The sequence below is a fragment of the Microtus oregoni genome, unplaced genomic scaffold (assembly GCF_018167655.1).
Source record: "Microtus oregoni isolate MIOR12 unplaced genomic scaffold, Mior012 000044F_ref0000062, whole genome shotgun sequence".
In the NCBI taxonomy this organism is placed as follows: Eukaryota; Metazoa; Chordata; class Mammalia; order Rodentia; family Cricetidae; genus Microtus; species Microtus oregoni.
Window position 1 is genome coordinate 19,876,534 of NW_024543218.1, and position 23,144 is coordinate 19,899,677.

The following is a 23,144-nucleotide window of genomic DNA, read 5'->3' on the forward strand; positions in this document are numbered from 1 at the left end:
TCTTTATGAAACTTTTCTTTGTTCCTCTCTACACTGTTGGCCTTTGTCTGCAAACAGTCATAAATGTTTCATAAAATGACAGGTAAGGGACCTGGAAAAGATGCAGGCACATGGTATTTGACACTCAAAAGATGTATGTGTCCTTCAGTGAACTCTGAACAAAGCAGTTCTCTGGGCATTAAAGTAATAACAAAGAACCCCCGTCCTTACAAATAGTAAATTATATTGTCGTGGGAGTTATTTTGTCCAATAAATAGCTAGTTTTACACACACACACACACACACACACACCACATACACAAACTAGATACCTTTTACTTTAGATGCACATTTGAGTCTTTGTAATGTCTGAATAGTTGGACAATAAAAAATGTGCAAAATTGCAAGTGTGGGGAGTTGGAAAGCTGGTTCAGTAGGTAGGAATGTCGCTTGTGCCAGCATGAGGATCTGAGTTAGGATCCCAAGTACCCAAGAAGCCTGGCATAGGTTAGGGTGATGGCACACTTTTTTAATCTCAATATGTAGAAGGTAGAAGCAAACAGGTCTCTGTGAGTTCAAGGGCAGCCTGGTTTAAAAAATAAATTCCAAGCTGGCCAGGGCTACACAATGAGATCCTGGAAAACAAAAACCAAACAAAGATGAGGTATGACTACCCATCTGTGCCTGTAATCACATTATTGGCAGGGCAGAGACAGACAGGTTCCAGGACATTGCTGACAGGCTAGCCTGGCCTAAACTGTGAGTTTCTTGTTCGGTGAGAAACACTGCTTCAATGTAGTAGGTGAAGAGTGATAAGGGATCCTTCTAACCTCTACACGTATACATATACCTATATACACTCGCATGCACCACACCCACACAACACGCATACAATGTAACTAGAATAAAATGTTTGAGCAGAGGATTCCTCCTTTCCTACCCACTTTTCTGTTTCCATCTTTCATGTCGTTACTTAGAGAGAATGTTAAGACCTCCACAATGTGGGTCTTAGTTCCACTTAATTCCCACTTAGCGGCTACATCAAATCTCTGGAAATGGACTCTGTGTAGAAGACTGAACCACGTGAGGAATCCTTGGCTTTGGATATTTCCGTGGGATGTTTATCAGATAGCCATGACATTAAGACATTATTATAGAATATTAGGCCTGAACTAAATTATCTTCCTTTCTTCTAAGTGGCACTATGTCTATCCTCACCCCAAGTGTTCTGTTTACTAGTGCAAGCAAAAATCACCCCATCCGGCAGTCGGTACGGATGATATCCAATGGGTGAAAACCTGTGCTTGTCATGGAAAGGTCTGGAACTGACCAGATGCTGTCCCTGCATTCGCTGTGTGGTATGCATCCGATCTTGCGGGGCTTTTTGTAGGCTGTAATTTACTATATGACATTGTATTAGTCAGGGCTCCCTAGAGAAACAGAACCGGTGGGATGAAGCTATGCATCCACAGATTAATATTAAGTAAGTTTTAAAATAGTAGCAATATCAGAGTCACCCCTGAGAGCTGAGAACCTAGTAGTTACTTTTTCCTTGAGGCTGGGCGCTTCAGCATTTGGTGAAATCCATGATGGCTTTCTCTTACTGGAGAGAACCCAACAACTGGTAATAGCTTAGTCCACTAGGTGGGGTGCACTAGCAGTTCCAATCTGACACCAGAAGCCCAGATGATTCCTCTGAATCTGTAAGCAAATCCCTGACGAAATGCCTTCTTTCAGTGAAGAGCTTTGGTCGTAGTGAACACTTAATCCCACCATAACACTACTGTGAAATAAGCTGTGAGTGGTGCCACTTCAGCATAGTCTCAATGATAAGTCTTCAAATAGCGCCTGACCTAAGAGAAGACCTCCTCCTTTGCTGGCTCCTGCAGACCCCTTACATTGTGTGTCAAGTCCCAAGTCTCAGAACCATGGACAGCACCCGTCCCAACATTCTCATTTGATGAAAAGCAAATATTGCAAAATGACATTAAATTCTTTCTGAAGGCAACCTAATTATTCAATACAGCAGCATGGGTGAGGAACACAATCTCATTTTCCTTCTTTCATAGTTGAAAAAATGAAAGCTCCCCAATATTACTTAGGGTCTTAGCTGGGAACATCCTTATGGATTTCTGGGAATTTTTCTAGTGCCAGGTTTCTTACTAGCCCCTCAATCAAAATATCTCTGTCCTTGCTCTCCGTCTCTGTCCTTCCCCCATCTCTACCATCCTGTTCCCTCAAGTTCTCCTCCCCACCTCATCCCCTTCTGCCCCCACCCTCATGTTCTCATGAGATCTTGTCTACTTTCCCTTTCCAGTTGGATCTATATATGTTTCTCTTAGGATTCTCCTTGTTACTTAGCTTCTCTGGGGTCATGGACTATAGGCTTGTTATCCTTTGTTAATATCCACTTAGGAGTGAGTACACACCATGCTCATGTTTCTGGGCCTGGGTTACCTCGCTCGGGATAGTTTTTTGTAGTAACAGGCATTTGCATGCAAATTTCAAGATGTCATTGTTTTTTATTACCTATAGTAGTACTCCATTGTGTAGATGTACCACATTTTCTTTATCAATTCTTTGATTGAAGGGCCATCTAGGTTGTTTCCAAGTTCTGGCTATTACAAATGATGCTGCAATGAACATAGTTGAATAAAAGTCCTTGTAGTATGATTGAGCATCCTTTGGGTATATGCCCAAGAGCGGTGTTGCTGGATCTTGTGGTAGCCCTGTAGTCAGTTTGATGACAATCTTAAATATCATCATAGAAACTTCATCCAGCAACTTATCGAAGCAAATGCAGAGATCTGCAGTGGAAAACTGGGCAAAGTCCAGTTGAAGAGTGGGAGAAGTAAGAATATGAGCAAAGAAGCCAAGACCATGATGGGGACACCCACTGAAACAGTCTACCTGAGCTAATGGGAGCTCACTAACTCCAGCCTGACTGTGAGAGAACCAGCAAAGGACCAAATTAGTTTCTCTGTATGTGGATGCAGTTGTATGGCTAGGGAGGACTATGGGACCACTGGTGGTGAGACCAGGATTTATCCCGACTGCTTGTACTGTTTTTTTTGGAACCCATTCTTTTTAAAGGGATATCATGCTCAGCTTAGATATAGTGGGGAGGGACTTGGTCCTGCCTCAGAGTGAGGCACCAGACTTTGTTGACTTCCCAAGTCTCTGAGGAGTGGATGGGGTGTAGGATAGGGGAAGTGAGGTGTGGAGGGAAGAGGAAGAAGGGAGGGAGAGGCATGTATAATGAGAAAATATAGCTTTTTAAAAAAATACATAAATAAACAAATTTTTTAAAAAATGAAAGCTCGGAAACAGAGCCTCACATGCAGGGAGGAGGGTGAAGCGAACTTTTGAAAGTTCTTTAAAATGCAGATGATCTATAGAAACTTAGTGGTATTCTAAATCCTTCAGCTGGCAACACAAAACTGCTGTCTTTTCTTTGTTAAAATTAATTTTAAAATTGGGCCTGGGGAGATTGTTCAATGGATAAAGAACTTGCTGTGCACGCAAGCATGAGGAACTGAGTTAAATCCCAGAACCCACAAGAATGCCTGGCAGGTGTGTTTGCCCACCTTAAACCCCAGTGCTTAGGAGACAGAGAGAGGAGATGCCCCCTAAACTGGCTAGCTAGACCAGCTGAGCTGGCATGCCTTTGTTTTACTAGGAGACCTGCCTCAGTAAATATGTGCAGAGCAGTTGAGGAAGACATCTGATGGCTGTGCTTGGTTTACACACACACACACACACACACACACACACACACACACAGGCGTACACATGCATGCATACATGTGCCCATTGCGCCCATACATACACAGACACACACTCATACCTGCAAACATATACATCCATACATATGCAAGTATGCATAAACACTCTTAAGAACATCACATACATATATACACACAAAACATAATGATTTAAAATTCTTCAGTTATATATAATGTGTAAAGCTGAGTAAAAGCTGGACTAGTTACACATTTACATAAATGGAACCATGTGCACACACACGCATGTGCACACGCTCCTGTGCACTAAGTGGTCTTGGCGCCATTGACTTTCCTGAAAACGAATGTGAAAGCGGTAACACTATTCCTAAAACAGCGGTCTACGCGTGTTGCTGTTTTGGGGAAGTGATGGGGGAGTGTCATATATCAATCTGTTGATTTCATTGGTTAAGCAATAAAGAAACTGCTAGCCCCCCCCCCCCAAAAAAAAACAAATTCTTTAATGGTAGCATGGAGGCGAGTCTTTTCTGGAAAGGAAATGCAACCTAACAAGATGAGTCCATCTTCAGGTGTTCTGGGTAGAGCAATGGTAACCTCGAGCACAAAATTTGAGCGCTAACAAACTTCTTGGCAGTCTTGTTCTGGGAACCCCACTTCTGTTTCAAAGGACAATGAGGAGTGTGCACTGTGATTCCATCGCTCATCAAATACAGAGTTCTCACCACAGGGTAACTTGCTTCTCTGGCTACTTCACGGCACATCTGGTGGGCTTGGGAAGGTTTGCCCAGGCTTCATCAATGTCTGGGGATTTGTGATTCATGGAAGAGATCAACAAACTGGTGCAGGCTGGTTGTGCTGTTGCTGAACGGCACCATCTGCCTCAACTTGGAGATCATCAAAGATTTCTTAAACAGTGGTGTGGAATGATCTCATAAGAGGTGTTATCAGTGGTTTTCCAATGCCTGTTGATAGAAGTGGAATCCAAACCATAACCCTAGGTGGTGAGTTTCTGAAATGAAATGACTTATTGTGCCTAAGTCTCCTATATTCAAAATGAGCTTTCCCTAACAGCTTTAGCAAAGAGGAGAAAAAGTGCTCCAGAATCTCTGAATATTAGTTTAGACCCAGTGGTTGTCTCCTTGGCTTATAGATAATAAGAGTTTAAAGGGCAGAATCTGGATGCAATAGGACTGTGTTGCTAAAATGAAGTGTTAATCATTTGGAGCATGGCCTAAGATTCATCCTTAGGTGCGGTGACAGCAGCATACAAAATACTCACATGATCTCTCCACGGTGGCCCCTTTAACAACGACAATGAAAGCTGTGCTTATTTGGGTATTTCCCTTCCCCCCCTAAAATGATCTTATATCTTCATTGTCCACTTCCCGTTTACTCTCTCGGTTAGGTTAGGGCCAGATTGCTAAGTTTACATAAGGTCTTTGTCTCTCTTCCAGGCTGAGGCAAGTCGGAGCTGGTAGGCTCTTTCCTTCATTCTGAAACCCCCCAGTAGAGGCAACCTTGGAGAGTGTGTGTTCCAGATGTCACAGCAGATAGAGTTCTGCCTGGCCAATATTGGGCTGTGATGAGAATGAGAAATAAACTCTTATTGTGTTAAACCCCAGAGATTTAGGGGTTGTCTATCACAATTAATTACTTCAAACAATGCAGACCACAATTATCAGATGGCATTGAGATTTCTCACCACTAAAGACAAATCTCATTTTCACTACTAACTAGGGTATGCCAGGAAAGTTTTTTGTCTTATTAAAGGGGGGAGGCGGAGAGATCTGTATTAACTCTATAGCATTGCTCTTAAGAATGATGCTCTTCGGTGCTTTGTGTAGAGAGGAGCCTATACTCCGATTAGGTGGAATTGCAGTATGATTAAAAAAAAAACCCAGAGACAGAAATTGGGGTTCAACCTCAAGGTCAGAAAAGCAAAATAGCCAGCCCTACCTCTTACCTTTACCTCAGCCTGAAATGGTGATCCTGCTTCCTGATATCTCAGAATGAGACTGAGTGAGAGCTGTCACCTCCTGTCTTTTATTTTTCTCTAGTGCTGGGGTTAAAGGCGTGCACCACCACCGCCTGGTTTCTATGGATAACTAGTAGCATGGTTAATGGGATTAAAGGTGTATGTCACCACTGCCTGGTCTGTAAGGCTGATCGACGGCTGTTTTAGTCTCTGATCTTCAGGCAAGCTTTACTTATTAAAATACAAATGAAATACAAATGAAATATTACTACATGGAATGATCTGCAAAATAAACATTTATGTCATATTATCACTATCTTGGTCTTATAACTAGGCTGGAAGAACAATGTCTAATTCTAGTATGTAATTCTCTCTCTCTCTCTCTCTCTCTCTATATATATATATATATATATATATATATCATTATAGTATCTCTTATGTGTCTCTCAATAGCCCCTAGTCTGGCAAAGCCACCTCTCCTGTAGAAGCTTCAATGTCAAAAGCAGTAATGTTTTCACAAACAACGGGAATACATTCCAAAAAAATATATTCCATCATTGCACAAGCACCATGGATTACTTCTACACAAATAAAGACCAGTGTTACGTCACTAGACACCACAGCCTTATGAGACCACATCTTATGTTTTTGTCCATTGTTGACTGCACTATCCTTGTATGGTATGTGGTTCATGTTGTTTGAGCCATCTCCTGTTAGGGGGAGTGTATGTATCACCCTAACCTCCTGGATTGAATCGCAGTGTGTGCTGACTGCCAGAAGAGGACAGAGGAACTCAGGCTTTAACAAGCTTCCATCATGAGCTCTCTGCTCATGACTTCTAGAGGAAACTCATTGTTACTATAGAAGGCATCTGTCGCATTATCTTAGCCACAACAGGCGAAACCCAAGGAAGCCTTCCTTTGCCAAAAGTTCCTAGCCAAGAACTGCATTCAGTGACCTGGAACTGAGTGTATGATTGTCCAGGCTGTAAAGCCCATGGTGGAGATAAGATTACTGCCTGTAACTCACAAAAGAGACGCAAAGAAGGTTTGCCCAAAAATATGTGTCGACTTCCTAGACCCACTCTAGACGGAAAGCTCTCTATTTTAAATGAGGTTCCTGATATTTTTTCCACAGCGGCAGACTTAATGTTGCATTAAAGTTCTTGAAAAAGAAAACACTAGTAGCAAGTCCACCTGGCTTTAAAGTCCCGACAGTAACATTCCCCCCACACCGGTCTTAGTCCTCGCAGAGGGCTATCTGTCTCCACAGCACCCTTGCAATCCCTGCATCCCCTTCTCATCCATAACAAAAGAAGGGCTATTACCTAAGGAGCAATTTTAAGGACAGGCTTGGTGACTCTGTACCTTATCTTCTTCTTTTCCACGCTGGGATTTGTTTGACTGCAGACGACATGCCGTTGGTTTCCTTTCTATCAAGGGTAAGCTTAGGCACAGCTCTGCCTTTTCAGGTGGAGGCCCCAACGTACCTGTGATGAGATGGTAAAATTCTGGGATTCAGACTAGAAACCTTATTAGACACCTAAACCACGCCCCGCGATTCACCATCAACGGGAAAGAAAACTGATTCTTTGTTTACCTGGCTTCCTTGTCTCTCAGTTTAGAACCTGACTTGAGAACATGTGTAAAAGGATAGAAAATGGCGAAGCAGATACCTTGGGCAGACCCTGCCAAGGTAAGCACCTAAGAGAACAGGACTCTGCAACAGAGTTAGTGCAATGGTCTTATTGGGGGAGGGGGAGAGGATAATGGGGGAAAGGCTATCTGGGTGGGGAGAGGAGAGAGGCAGGGAGGCAGACAGACAGGAAAGCAAGAAGAGCCAGAGGAGGGACCAACTGAGAGGCACTTTGAAGAGGTGCACATCACCTGGCAACCGGTGATGTCAGTGCCTAGGCAGGCTGGTCACCGCGCAGGAGCTAGCAGCGTGTGAGCCAGCCCAGTCCAGAAGTCCATCATCCCAACTATGGAAATCTGTCCGACGGTTCAGGCTGTGAAGTTTTCTTCTCTGCGATAGCTTACTGTAAGCAGATGGAGGAAGAATGAGGAGTAGAGGAAGGGGGAAGAGAATGAGGAGAGGAAGAAGGCAGAAGTGTAAGAGGAGGAGAAAGAAAGAAAGTGCAGGGGAGATTGGTTTGTAAGAGGACAATGGTTCACAGGATCAAGGCAAAGACAAAAATTGCTGTAGCCCTCAGGAGGGAGAAGGATTCAGGGAGCATGAAGCAGCAGGGCTCCCTCCAGGCTGCCTTTTTCCTGCCCTCTTCACTGCTGTCCTTGTAGGCAAGTTTCCTGCACGCCTCCAGACCGTACCGTATTTCATGCTTCCTGCATGCCCCCAGTAAACACGGTATTTCGTATTTCCTTACATACTTCCTGCATCCCTCCAGTACACATGGTATTTCATATTTTCTTACATATCTGAAGGCATTTTTTTTGTTTTTGTTGCCAATCTAAGTCTCATTTTTTCAAAAGTTGTTAGTGTCTTTTTCTTAAGTGAAAGTATTTGTGATCTTTTCTCCACCTATGGAGTTTGAAAGTTTCTGATTTTTATCTATTTATCGGCCTTTTCTCCATTCAAATTAGAATTTCTTAAGAGCAACCTTCACTGAAGACATTCTAATTCGTGTTTTTATTGGTTCAGCGTCTCCCTTTCTACTCTTTCTCTCTGTACTTTTAGTGCCATAAAATTTACACCCTTACATAACATGTAAGGATATAATATGTAGTAATAGCTTTATAATTATAGTCACATGACTCCATAATTTAGAACAGCAGAAAAGGGGGATTTTTAAAAATTTAGTTTTCTTTTCGGTGGTGCTGACATAAATCCCAGGGCCTCACAAATCTACGCAAGATCTCTACCTTGGGCTATATTTCCATCCCCAAAGGCAATTTCCGTGTAAAGATCTGTCTCTCTTTAGCTCTGGAAAATTTCCTTCTATTATCTTTAGTGATGTCCCTTGTTTTTCTCTGCTTTCTCAATTTATTAGTCAATCCATAAAACACTAATTTCTTCATGTTTCTAAGACATTTTGTTACATTTCAACCCATGCATGTGCTGCATAATGTTTAAGTCAGGTTAAACATATTTACTCCTCGAAGATAAATAATTCATATTATTATATTATAGTGGAAACTTTCAAAATTCCTTCTTCACATTTTTTAATACCATATATTATTATCTGCATTATCTGTTTATTATTGCAGCTGCTTTGCAGGGCAATAGCGCATCAGAATTTTCTGCTCCATCTAAGTGTTACTTAGTACCCGTTGGCCTTCCTGTCCCATGCATCCCCACCACCCTCCCCAGCCTCTGGCTATCACCACACTATCTTCAACTTCTATGGTAGAAGCTGCCTAAAATTTTACAGAAGGTCGGGCATGTAGCTTTAATCCCAGTAAACGGGAGGCAGAGTTAGATTGTGTGTGTGAGGTCAATCTAGTCTACACGCTGGCAGAGGAAGTGCATGATAAATCTTGCTTAAAAAAGAGTAAATCCCACATAGGAATAAGATCATGTAGCATTTGTCTGTGTCGGGACTTTGTTTAACATCATGGTTCTCTGGTGAAGGCATAAGTCACAAACAATCCCACACCAGTTTGGAATTATGATTAATAGGGTGGTATTTATTTAAAGGGGAAAAAAACTTACAGATCACCGTCCCAGACAACAACAGCCCTCTGCGCAATTAGGAAGGAGTCTAGTCGCCTGAAACGGAGCAGGAAGGAAAGAGAGAGCGAGGAGGGAAGTGGCCACTTTTTTAAAGAGAGAGACCATGCCCCAGTGGGCTGGTATCTCAGCGGCTATTGGCTGGAGGAGCGGAAGGACCTCCCGCAACACTCTGGTTTAGATCTTGTTACAAATAGGATTTCATTGGCTTTATGAATAAATAATCTCCCATCATCTCTATGTGCTACATTTTCTTTATCTGTTCATCAGTTGATGGTGGGTGGATTAGATTTCCTAGCCATTTCTCTATCATTTTCAATGTTCACAGGAGGAGAAATGTCCCTTGGATATAACTGATCTTGTTTCTTTGTGAAATGTTAGTCAGTAGCATTCCTTGGTCATACGGCAGCTCTAAATTTAATCTTTTGAGGAACTTAAGTAGATTTTTAACCACTAAGTAAATATTAATTAACTTATATTGCAATCATTAATATACAAAGGCTCCATTTTCTCTTCATCTTCAATGACCATTTGTTAACTTGTTTGCTTGTTTATGGGCTTTGTTTCTTTTTAATTTCTTCCTTCTCCCTCCCTTCTCCTCCCCTTCCCTCCCCTCCTCCCCCCACTTCTTTATTTTTAGAGGCAGGGTCTTTACTCTTCAGCCTGGACTAACCTAAAACTTGTAGAAATCCTCCTTCCTCTGCCTCCCAAGTGTACCGTGCCTGGCTTGATCGCCTTGACAGTAGCCATTTCACTGGGGTAAGGTGACATCTTCTTATGGCTTTGATTCGCAGTTCCCTGGTGATAAAAGATTCTGAGAATTTTCCCCATGTACCTGCTGTCAATTTGCAGATCATCTTTTGAAAAATTCCTACTTACAGATATTGCCATCAGTTAATCTTTTTCGTTTTGCTTCTTGTGTGCTTGAGGTATTTCTCACATATTCTGGATTCTAACTCTTGCTCAAATATGACGGAGTGTGTTTTCCTCCAGTAGATTGTGCTTTTCTCTCTATTGTCTGTTTCCTTTTCTGTGTAATTTTTTTCTTTACTTTAGAGTATAATCTCATTTGTCAGTGTAATTGTATCCATTTTAAAACTTCCTTGATATTTGATATGTTTTTGAATTTTGTAGAAGAAACAGATCTGGTGGAGATACGCTCTTGTCTTTTGTTTGGGAATGCCTTCATTTCTAAAATTATAACCTTGTTGGCTAAGATATTCTCAGATGTCAGATTTTTTTTTTCGTCCTAGCTGTGAAAAATCTCACTCCCTTTCTCCTGGCTTGCAAAGTTTCTGCTAACAGACGTACTTTCAGGTTAATGGAACATCCTTGTATTATTGTTTTGTGGAAGCCCTACAGATCCTTTATCTTTGCCTTAAAAGTTTGATTATAAACTGTCTTAGGATAGACGACCTTGAATTAAGTGTGACTACTGTCTTCGATTTTCCTGTACCCGGATATCTGTAACCTTTCTAGGAAGGGGAGAGATTTTTTTGTTTTTTTGTTTTGGTTTATCTTGCATCTTTCTTTCTTTCTTTCTTTCTTTCTTTTCTCTTTAATTCTTTTCTCACACATCACATTCTGACCATAGTTTCCTCTCCCTCTACCACTCCGATGCCTCCTTTTACCATTCTTCTCCCCAGATCCATTCTTCCTCCATTTCTCATCAGAAATAAAAAGAAAAAAAGAAAGAAAAAGTAGTGGGCTTCTCAGGGATATTAACTGAACATGGCCCAACAAGTAACAATAAGAATAGGCACAAACCCTGATATCAAGACCGGACGAGGCAACTCAATAGGAGGAAGAGGGTCCCAAGCACAGGCAAAAGAGCGAGAGACACAGAGGAATGAGAAAGCAGTCAGTCAGTGGGTAGATGAAATCAGTAGCTCAGTCTTCGGGTATCCGCTAGCATGGGGCACACTGGCGTTCACTGTAGTAAGCACAGTGCTGAGGCTCAGGTTCAAAGCCTAGACTTCCTATTTCTGCCTGTCTGAAGCAGGAGGCTGCTGCTTGAGATTAGAGGAGGATTGGCACAGGCAACTTCTTTTTTCCCATCTTCTACAGCATGAGTTTCTATTTGGCTTCATTTGAAGCAGGCACTGTGGTCTCTTGTTAATTTCTTTAGCAGGTTTTTGGTGCATGAATAGTTGTTCTACTTGGATCGGATCTTACCCAGCTGCCGTCTGGTTCCACTTCCTTTCCTGCTTTGTAAAAAGTTTGTTTATTTTTATTTTATGTGTATTATTATTTGCCTGCATGTATTTATGTGCAGAGAGAGAGAGAGAGAGAGAGAGAGAGAGAGAGAGAGAGAGAATGTTTGGTGACTACTGTAGGCTAGAAGGCATTAGATCCCCTGGAACTGGAGTTTTAGGCAGGTGTGAGCCAACATTTGGATGCTGGGAAACAAATTCCAGTCCTTTGCAAGAACAGCAAGTGCTCTTAAACACTGAGCCATCTCTCCAGGCCCATAGGTCTTTAAAAAAAATCAATTTCAAACTCCTAGTAATTGAATAACATTTTTACTTCATAATATCTCTCTGTTCTCTTATTGTTCCTTATTGAACACAAGAGTAGTTCTTAATTTACAGGCAGCTCAATACTAACCTAGGTGTGGTGCATACTCCAGAACAAATATGGTATACAGAATGTGGAGTAGAAACCAAGTTCTCGCTGATCCACTTCCCAGAGACCCAGCCGTTGTGAAAGCTCTAATGCAGTCTCCCAGAGACAAATCATGACTTTAAAGACAGGCATAGCCTTTAAATAATTCCTGATTACATTGAAAATGTAATCTGAGTTTGGCTTTTATTATTTTTGACATTTTCATATGCTTGTATAATCTATTTTGGTATTCATGTTTTCTTTTTATGCCCTTGTCTTTTCTAGATCAATTCATTTTTATTTAGGATCACATATTCTCCTCCTTTTGGACTTCCTACTTCAAGTCTCTGGTTTTCTTTATATACTGCATTATTTATTCTTTTGTAAAAATGGACTGTGCTATTTTTTCCTAGTTTTATGATACAAATTTCCTTGTGTGATTTGTGTATGTTCTTGCCTATTCTCACCCCATGTGGAAAAGCAGTATCTCCACACAGAGTAGCGGTGGTAGAAAGACAGAGTGGTGTGTACTTCAGAAAAGGGGTAGAGAGTTGGTCAGTATGTGGGGAAATGAACCAGTCCCGTCCAGGTCCTCACTCCTCTTCAGGCCGTTTGCTCTATCTCCCCGTTAATGTCATGGCTCATTTCTCCCCTCTCACTGCCACATTCTACCCAAGCCAGTGCCATTTACAGAGACCTCGCTAGTGTTTCCCAGCTGCTTGGATTCCTTCATGCGTGGCCTTGTTTGCATTTGCACAGGAACATCCAGGACACAGCCTCGACAAGGTCACTGTAATCATCTCTCATCTGCTAGCGGTTCACACAATACACAGTCCTTAGGAAAAGTTCTGGCCATTGATAGCTCAACTGAGGCTATCAGTCTATCTGCCATGATACTTGCTTTTAGTTAAAGTAAAATGATTTCTCATGGTATGTTGAACAGAGGTTTCTGTACCACCCAGTCCTGCACCCGTTCAGTCCCAAAGAAACACACAGAGGTCTACATTAATTAGAAATTGGTTGGCCTGTTAGCTCAGGCTTCTTATTTATAACTCTTACATCCTACATTAACCCATAATTCTTGTCTGTGTTAGCCATATGTCTTGGTACCTTTTATCAGTGAGGCTTTCTCATCTTTCTTCCTCTGTATCTGGGTCACAACTGCAGACTGAGTCTTTCCTCTTCCCAGAATTCTCCTGTTCTCATTGCCCCGCCCATGCTTCCTGCCTGGTTAATGCTAGGGGTAAGTGTCTGCAGGAAGATACTTCCTAATGAAAGGGGATTATCAATCTCCTCAGTGCTTAGTCCTGAGATGCCTGTTTTAGGGGAGCCCTGGGAGAGGAAGTAGAGAATAAATGTATTTTTATCTGTTTGTTTCTGTGTATTTCCCCTCTCTCCATCTGCAGAACTGATATTTTCACACAAGACACCTGCCAGCCCTGTCTGTTCCAGGACTTCTCACTAATAACAACAAGTTAAATGAACCGCAAGTATCATTTCCTCTTTACAAACCTGATATCTTCCAACGGTTGTGGCACTCAGAATTATGGTAGCTTTATCTCTTGGGATAGTGTCTCATTTCCTGTTTTGAGGTAGTTGTTCCCTTCTTCTGATAGAAGGAAGTTATTCATCTGGCTTCTAGCAACACTATAAAACTAGAAGAAAAAAAAAACTTTGGAAGTTGCAAAACTGATGATTAGCAGGAATGCTGTGGCCTTGTTCAGTTACGGGGTGCCACGCTATTCACCCATTCACACTTGCTGATTGATTTAATGTTTGTAAATTTAGCTCTCCTCAGTCTCAGCTGATGTGTGGGTACATACACCAAGCAGACTGATATTTATGCCATAAGTGAGAAATAACTCGATAATTTATGAGTGGTGAAAACCCAAAGATGAGAAGGCTTTCCCCCAGAGAAAGAAGACACACACACACACACACACACACACACACACTTTAGACAACTCTCCTTGGCACTTTCATTTTAAGAACGTGCGTATTTTATGGTGGAGTGGGAGAGAGAAATTGTGCAGCCCCCATGAACTTTTCCTTTTATGAGCTGTCTCTGAGAGAAATGCTTCTGTATAATGGAATACTTTTCTTTCCTTTCTGTCTCCATCGGCACAGAGGCTGAGCCCATGCTGGTAAGAACGTGCAAAAGTCTATTGCCTGTGCACTGGCTATCTGGGGGCTGCTAAGTGGCTGAAGCGCTGAAGAGATGCCACGCTGAGGGCACAGCTTGTGAGCGGTTTATGTGCTGTGTCCGGAGTGTACTTCCCTTTCTTCATAACTCTGTACTTGCTAACAGAGTTCTCTATATGTTTCTTTCAAACCGGGAAGTGGTCTGCTTACAAAAGAACAATGTTCTTCCAAGGAAAAGAATTCTGTACAAGCTCAGAGAAGAACAGCTAAGGAAGAAAATTACTTGAATGTCTGCTTGAAATAGCGTTTTAAAAAAGACATTGAGGCAGATGATTGCTTAAGTGGTTAAAGGTTTGGGTGACATCTAATTCCACCATAAAATGTGTGTGAGGCATATGCCGATGCTCAAACGAGTCAAAATGACAGCCACACGTACAGGCTCACACGCTGCTCATCTTACATATATGTACTTCAGCCTGAGGATGGAGGCAAGTGTATAACGAGGAGGCGATTGGTCAGCTCCCCTCCCCCAACCTTGCCTTTCCCTCCTTATTCCCTCATGTTTGGAGAACTCTGTAAAGATGTCGGGAGGAACTAAGTCAGAAAATTGATCAGGACTGCAAATGTTTACCCTGCACAGCGGCGTGGACTCACCAGAGCTTTGAAGCAGGACACAAGCTATTTGACTTTTTTTTTTCTTTTTCTTTTTTCTTTTTGGCACCAGGCCTGAGAGAGGAGAGGAAGAATTAGATGTCAGGAAGATATCAGAAAGGTTGAAAGTGGACAACATCCACTGGTCCAGAGCAGTTTTGGGGAAAAATCTGGTACATGTCACCAAATGGCTCAACAGAAATCCAATACTACCTCCTTGAGAACCATCAATTGTTCTTGGTTGTTCTTAAAGTTTTTGTAAGTTTTAAATGAGTTGTATTAAAGTTTAGTCCTTTGACAAGAGATTTTTAATACCCTCATATTATCAGGTTAGATTCCTTACCAGCTTCGAGTCCTTATGTAGATGTGCGTGACAGCATCCTAATGCCAAGAGGCCGCAGTGCCTACAGGGCACCTGGGAGGATTTACAGGACCTGCAGCTGTTTGAGAAGGTTGGTGAGTGCCCACATTAAATCACCCTGCATCCTGGGTTAAATATTTGCTGAGAAGCTTTTTCTTTTCTTTAGAAACAAATGTTTTTCATTTTCAAAATGATTCATTTATTTTATGCGTATGTGTGCGTGTTTCATGAATGTGTGTACATCCTGTGTGTGGCTGGTGCCCGTGGACAGCAGAAGAGGGCATCAGGCTCCTCGGAGATGGAGTTACGGGGGCTTGTGAGATGCCACATGGGTGCTGGGGCTCTGAAGACAGACCCTCTGCAGGAGCAGCAAGTGCTCCTAAGTGTTTGGCTATTCCTCTAAGCCTTCTTTTTTCTTTAAGTTTTCTTTATTCTTGAGAGATTCATATCTGTATCAATGAAATATAATCATGTGAAACCCATTTACATTTTATTTATTTATTTTGTGTACATGTGTACACACAGGCCACAGTGTGCACATAGAGATCGGAGGATAGCTACCGAGTTCTCCCGTTCCACCAGAGGCCTCAAGCGGAGATCAGGCCTGGTAGTAGATACCGTGACTATTGAGAATCTCACTATCCCCAGATACTGTATCTCTTCTAGAGAATATTTAACTAAGCTTAAGAGGTAGAAAATAGATATGCTTTCAAGATGTCATTATTTGTCTTCTTTCTTTTCTTTTCTTTTTTTGAAATTTGCAGGCAAATGGATGTATCTAGAAAACATTATATTGAGTGAGGTAACCCAGACCCATTAAGACAAATATCACATGTACTCACTCATAAGTGGCTTTTAGATATAAACCAAAGAAAACCAGTCTACAATTCACAATCCCAGAGAACCTAGACAACAATGAGGACTCCAAGAGAGACATACATGAATCTAATCTACATGGGAAGTAGAAAAGACAAGATTTCCTGAGTAAATTGTGAGCAAAGGGACCATGGGAGAGGGTAGAAGGGGAGGGAAGAGGAAGGGAGGAGAGCAGAGAAAAATGTAGAACTCAACAAAAATCAATACACACACACACACAAACAATTTAAAAAGCATACATTTATTTTCTGACAGTTTCTGTAAATAAGGAATCAGCTGTGGCTTGAGTGGTTTTCCCAGAAGCACGTTAGCAAGTTGCCGCCCCATCTGCAGCCTCAGCTGAAGAAAGATTTGCTCCCCAGTCCTGTATGTTGATTGCGGAAAGTATGTATTACTTTCACATTCTTGCTATGCAGCGACTTTCTGCCTCTTCATAAAATGGGACTACTCCCTCCTCCCACCCCAGGTGTGTGCCTGTGTGCAGGAATGTGTGTCTCTGTGTGTGTTGTGTGTGTGTGCGTGTGTGCATAGAAGTCAGAGGTCAATGTGGGGTGTAACATCTCTTTTTAGAGGCAGGGTCTCTCACTAGGACTGGAGTTAGCTGACCAACTAGGCTGACTGGCAGAGAGCCACAGATTTGTCTGACGCCGCCTCCCCACTACCCCAGTACTGGAATACAACATATACTATACTGTCTGGACTTTTACTTGTGTGTTGTGTCCTCAAGCTTGTAAAACAAGCTCTTTCTCAGTTAAGCAGTCTTTCCTGTTCACTTCCCCATAAAATGTAAAAGGACTCACCTGTGAAGGCCATGCCCATCTAGGATAATCTTTGAGGATTTTTTTTGTTTGTTTGTTTTTGTTTTTGATTAATTCAAAGTTACCAATTAGGGGCTTTAGTTACACCTGTAAAATTCCTTCTTCGCTGTCGTGCATTATTCTGCTGTTTGGTGCAGTGCTGGGGTTGGTTGAGATCATGGCATCTGCTCAGAATTCTACCTGCCTTGTTTTCTGCCCACCACATTACACTCGGTTCATCTCATCTCCATTTTTACTCTTGGCAACTAAAATATCCTATGTAGCAACATCAGCCCCTTACACAGACACTTCCCTAACCAAATCATCCCTTTGTTACATTTCCTATTCTGCTGTCATATAAGAAGCACGCCCATTTCCTCAACTTTCTAACAATGCCTTTTAGGGCCCTCTGTGACAACTTCAGTGGGACATTTTAGACACTATTCCCAAAGCCCTGCAGGTTTTCACAAGCATTCCCTGTGTGTCTCCTCCCCAGCTTCTACCAACCATAGGTCCGAACGCTGAGGACATAACCTAGACATTGATGGCAGCAATATCAACTGAAGACTAAGTGCTGCAATTCACAGCGGTCTGGCAAGCACTCTGCAAGTTAGTGAATTGCAGCACCAGCCATATTGACTCATACATCTGTCACCATTCCATATATAGGTTTGTGTTTGCTGAACAGTTACTCTGATAAGCTGAGATAATCCTCTTAGCTTAAAATTCACCATCTAGAAGTTCTCAGAAAAAGCCACAGGAAATTGGATGTCTAATTGGACCAATTTACTTCTTGAGACCTAGAAAACCTGGAATACAAACTGACACATTAAGAGATAAAACCACATTCAGCTTCTCTATCCAGTCAGCAGACAAGCTTCCTGCAGGTAGGCTGCTCCAACACCCCCATCCCATCAAACAGACCCTGGAAGCTACAACTCCTATCCCACCCCTAAACCCTCTTATCCCACACGACTTGAGAGGAACTCTGAAAGTCCACATGCAAATAAACAGAAACACAGACAACAGATAACCTCATACCAGCAAACCCAAAAGAAGGGAAACACACAAACACTATCACCAAAAAACAACAAGCATTAAAAATCACTGGTCATTAATATCTCTTAGTATCAATGAACTCAATTAACCTATAAAAAGATACAGGCTAAAAGAATGGATACAAAAGTAGGATCCAACCTTCTGCTGTATACCGGAAACACACCTCAGCCTCAAAGACGGACACTACCTCAGAGTTAAGGGTTGGGAAGAGATTTTCCAATCAAATAGACCTAAGAAACAAGTGAGTGCAGCTATCCTAATATCTAACAAAATTGATTTCAAACTAAAATCAATCAGAAGAGGTGGAGAAGGACACTTTATACTCATAACAGGAACAATTCATCGAGATGAAGTCTCAACCCTGAATATCTATGCTTCAAATACAAGATCACCCACATATGTAAAAGAAACATTACTGAAGTTTAAATCGCACATCAAACTCCACACACTATTAGTAGGAGACTTCAACACCCCTCTCTACTCAATGGACAGGTCAACCAGACAGAAGCCTAACAGAAAAATAAGGGAACTAACAGATCTCATGACTCAAATGAACTTAACAGACATCTAGAGAACATTTCACCCAAACACAAAAGAATATACCTTCTTCTCAGCACCTCATGGAGCCTTCTCTAAAACTGACCAAAACTTGTTAACAAAGCAACAAATTAAAAAAAAAAAGTAGGAATAACCCCATGTATCTTATCGGATCAAAATAGTTTAAAGTTCAAATTTAACAACACTAATTGTAGAAAGCCTACAAACTCATGGAAATTGAACAGTGCTCACTTGACTCATGCCTGGGTCAAGGAAGAAATAAAGAAAGAAATGAAAGACTTCCTAGAATTCAAAGAAAATAAAGGCAAAATGTACCCAAATCTATGGGACACGATGAAAGCAGTGCTGAGAGGAAAGTTCATAGCACTAAGTGCCCACATAAAGAAAATAGAGAAATCTTACACTATTGATTTAACAGCACACCTGAAAGATCTAGAACAAAAAGAAGCAGATTCACCCAGAAGGAATAGATGACAAGAAATAATCAAATTGAGGGCTGGAATCAATAAAATAGAAACAAAGAAAACAATATATATTCTGTTAAGCCATTGGCCGAAAGCAGCTTCTTTATTAACCAATGGCAATAAAACATATTCACAGCACACACTAACTTCCACTTCAAAAGATAGTTTTTCTCTTTTTTTTTAAAAAAATAAATAATAATAAAGAGTTATATGGAACAAATACCTTAAAGAGAGGAACAAAACCTCGGAGTCAACTCTGGATTTGATTCTTTGAAGAGAAATATTGTTCTTCTAAACAGTCTTTTATTTACTGATTTATTTCTGTGTGTGTGGTATGTATAAGTATGTTGTTGGGTGTTACACATATGTGTGCAGATGCATACACACATGCCTCTCATGGTGATGTAGGAATACAAACTTCAGTGTTATTTCTTGAGTACCGTCTACATTTTGCTTGAGACCAGGTCTCTCATTGCCTTGGAACTTGGCTTCCAGGAATCTGTCCATCTCACCGTTACTGGGATTCCACACGTGACTGGGATTCCACATGTGCACCGCCACATCCTGCTTTTTGTGGTGGGTTCTGGGGACCCAAACTCAGGTCCTCACTTGCAAGGTCAGTGTCCTACTAACTGAATCATTTCTCCTGCCACTAAACATAACCTTTTGCCAACAAACATAGCATGAAAAAACTAAGTGTACAGATTGTCAAGGAGGAAGAATAAATCCTGGAAGGGAGCTGGGTTGGGGCTAGGGCTAGGGCTAGGGCTATGGTTAGTTCCATTCCATTCCATTCGGAACTAAACTTTTTATAATATATAGAACTTATTATCTTCTTTAATGGAGTTTCATAATTTACCCAGTATTAGGCAACCAGACAGTGTTGCAGCCACGAACCAGCTCAGAATTTTGATTTCAAACTCTATATTCACAACAATTGCACTGCAAAACCAAATTAGAAACAAGAAAATTATTTAAATATCGTTAAATAAGAAAATGAAAAAATCCAAATCTTTTTTTTTCTTAGTAAGGTTTTAAAAACTCTCTCTCTCTCTCTCTCTCTCTCTCTCTCTCTCTCTCTCTTTTCTCTCTCTCTCTCGAAGGAGTAAAAATTTTGCAAAGTAGGATTTTTTTTTTCTCATGGTAACTGTCTTCTGTCAGGAAAGCAATGACCTTACAAGTCAATATTTACTGTAATTGACTGAAATCTGGACACACAGCAAGTCCAACTGGGAAAGGAAGTTCTCCTATATCAAAGAACTGTGATGCAGATAAAGGAGAAAATGATTAATCCTGGAAGAAGCCGAACTTTGGTCCCATGTTTACCCTCTGGCAAGTTAGCAGCAGAGAATCGAGGAGAGGCCACTAAAAAGAACCAGAGACGCTGGGAGTTCTGTGTGTCCATCCACAGTTCTTCCTGGCCTACAAAAGCTCATTTTTCTCTGTGGCCAGGATGGCTTCTGCTCAGAGGTCTCCCGTTCTCCACATTTTCTGCTCACCAAATCCTCAAAAGCTGAACTCCATGTAGTTCAATCATAACATACTATCTCATCTCAAAAATATGTATTTTGATTAACTTTCCATAAAAAACAACAAGAGAGTTTATGGATAAATATTCCACATACTACTGCAAAAGAGCAGGGGTCTTTTTCACTACTTGGAAAATGGATACCTCTTTCCTCTTTGCTCTCCTGAAAAAAATTTTCTCAGTTCCTAAAAGCACTGTTAAAGAAATCTGAGCTAATGAACTCTACATGAATAAAAATGATGTCAGGTTTCTATAATAAACATTTAGGGTTGATGGGCACCAATTTAATTGATTGATAATATAGTGTGAGCCACTGCAAGAGCTGTGGTCATTTAGCCATGCCCATAAACCTGTAAAAAGATTCAATCTAACCCCATCTTGTAGCGTCTCAGAGGGAAGTGGCGTCTGTCTTGGAAACAGGAACGCGTATGGTTGGACCCACACATCCTGGCTGTGGGTCCTGACGCAAGCACCTATTAGCTGTGTGATCTTTTTTTAAAAAAAAAAAATATTTATTTATTTATTATGTATACAATATTGTGTCTGTATATGCCTGCAGGCCAGAAGAGGGCACCAGACCTCATTACAGTTGGTTGTGAGCCACCATGTGGTTGCTGGGAATTGAACTCAGGACCTGTGGAAGAGCAGGCAATGCTCTTAACCACTGAGCCATCTCTCCAGCCCCCTAGCTGTGTGATCTTGAGCCACCTTAAGTTTCACTTTCCTCTCTGAAATGTATGAATAACAGCAATGTCTGTTCCAGAGGTCTGTTGAGAGTATGAGCTGTGCTTTTTAAATAAAATCCAGCTAGTACTTGATTATTCTCACAGTAATTGGATAGATCTCCCAGATATATGTCAATGTTGTTTGAAACGGGATAAATAATATCGTGTAGATAAGAAATCCCAAGAGTAACATTTGCAACATGTCTTAGCTAATTCCATTCGACCTCAAGACCCCTTACAAGTACCTCCAACATATAGGATCTACAATCGTCAGACATTATCAAAAGGTCGTCTAGTATTTATTTTCTAACATCCTGTAGTTGCCGTGTGTCTCTTCCTTGTGTTTACTTTCTCATTTTTCTTTCAAGTTATCATTTAAAGTTCAAGCAAGAATGTAAGTAAGCTACTTAAGCACAGAAAATTCATACAATAGTTTGTTGAGTCCTTCCTTGTAATGACTTTTTCTATTATCTTCTCAGCTAAGACGCCCTCACCCCTCCACACACATACTCACAGATTAGTAGGCAAAAGGCATTGATGGGCAGCAATCTCTTGATTGCTGCATCAGTGTGTTCACTGAAATGCTGAAGCAAGAAGTAGGTCTAAGCTGAGAAGGCAGCCCAAACCTTCCTGGATGCAGATAGAGATTTCCTATCTGTCCCTTTGTGATAGTGGTGAGTGTTTTTCTTCTTAGGGAAGACAGGCTGATTGACTTCTGAAAGTTGACCCTTGTTCATTATCAACCCATTAAACACTGGCAGTTAAGAGGATGTCCTGGCAAAAAATCATTGTCAATGCTAACCAAAGATGAATATTTGTTGAGTAACCATGTTTATTTACAGACCGAAGAAATCCTACTGATGCTTTTCTTTGCCTAAACAAATCCCAGTAGAGTTGAAGAAGAGTTCAGAATTTGCTGTATACCTTAATAATTTTTGTAACGAACTTTCTAAGAGGAGGTAACTACATCTGAAACAGGTCAGGAGAAGAACTGAGTTTTCAGGTTATAAATGAGGAGAGGCTGGTAGGGCAAATTCTAGTTCTGTTATCTTCCCAGCTTTGCCCTCAGCACAGCCTTGCCTCTTCTCTTCCTGCTATGGGACTGGTAGACTATATCCTATATCCTGGAACATCAGGAAGTCACAGAGGATAAAGAGCCACTGGAAGTGTGGGTGGACGGGCACGCACCTGGGCATCTTGCTCCTCTTCAGACTCCTTGACAGCTGAACACTGACAGCATCCTTGCATCTATCTCAGCCCAGCTGCTCCTGGAGAGGGACGGAATTCCAGGATATAGGAGGGATGTAGGAGTATCTGAGTCCTGAATTTTGTTACAAGAGACTCTGTCACGAGGCACCTCCCCAAATCATGTAGTATAGATTTCCTCATGTCCTACCTCACATGGGGAAGCACCAGCCTAAGCCTGACAATCTTTTGCTCTTCGCTCCAAGATAATGTTATTAACTGAGTGTACTAGTCAGGGTCCCAGTGAGAAACAGTGCAATATTGAAGCTGACAATTTGAGGAAATGAATTATAAGACTATTTTCAGTTTTGTGGCTAGCATGTTACAATATCTCAAGTAGGCTAGAAGTGGTATCAACACCACAAGGAGAAAGCCCTTGCAGAAGCTGTCTGGATGGGGCTGCTGGTCTCAGCCAAGGTCACATCCGACAGCACAGGGAAGGAGCAAGGGTGGGTGCTCCTGACCTCATCCACTTCCTGGCTGACTGTCTCTGCCTAGGGCTTCCTTGTGACTGAGCCCAGTGGGAAGGCCAAGGGCAAGGAAGCCTGTGTTGGTGCACCTAGAGGTCAGCCTGCAAGCACTGAGCAGGTGCAAGAGCTTACAGGGAGCTTCTGTAGGGGCATTCAGAAGGCTTCCGGATGACCAAGTCAGAGATGACCCCAACAATCACTAATGATGACCTTATGAGCCGAAACACTACGAAATATAGATAAATTGAGAATATGCATAAGATAGGGTTAGAGAAATAGA

At 41.6% G+C, this 23,144-nt stretch overlaps 1 long non-coding RNA gene across 1 annotated transcript; it reads right to left on the bottom strand.

Annotated features, from left to right (window-relative positions):
- Nucleotides 1-5,264: 5,264 nt before the first annotated feature.
- Nucleotides 5,265-13,631, bottom strand: LOC121434636. The gene is made up of 3 exons (XR_005972497.1): nt 13,501-13,631; nt 7,065-7,186; nt 5,265-5,299 (listed from the first exon to the last, which is right to left on the bottom strand). It is a non-coding gene; the product is annotated as an uncharacterized LOC121434636 (long non-coding RNA).
- Between the last annotated feature and the right edge of the window lie 9,513 nt (nt 13,632-23,144).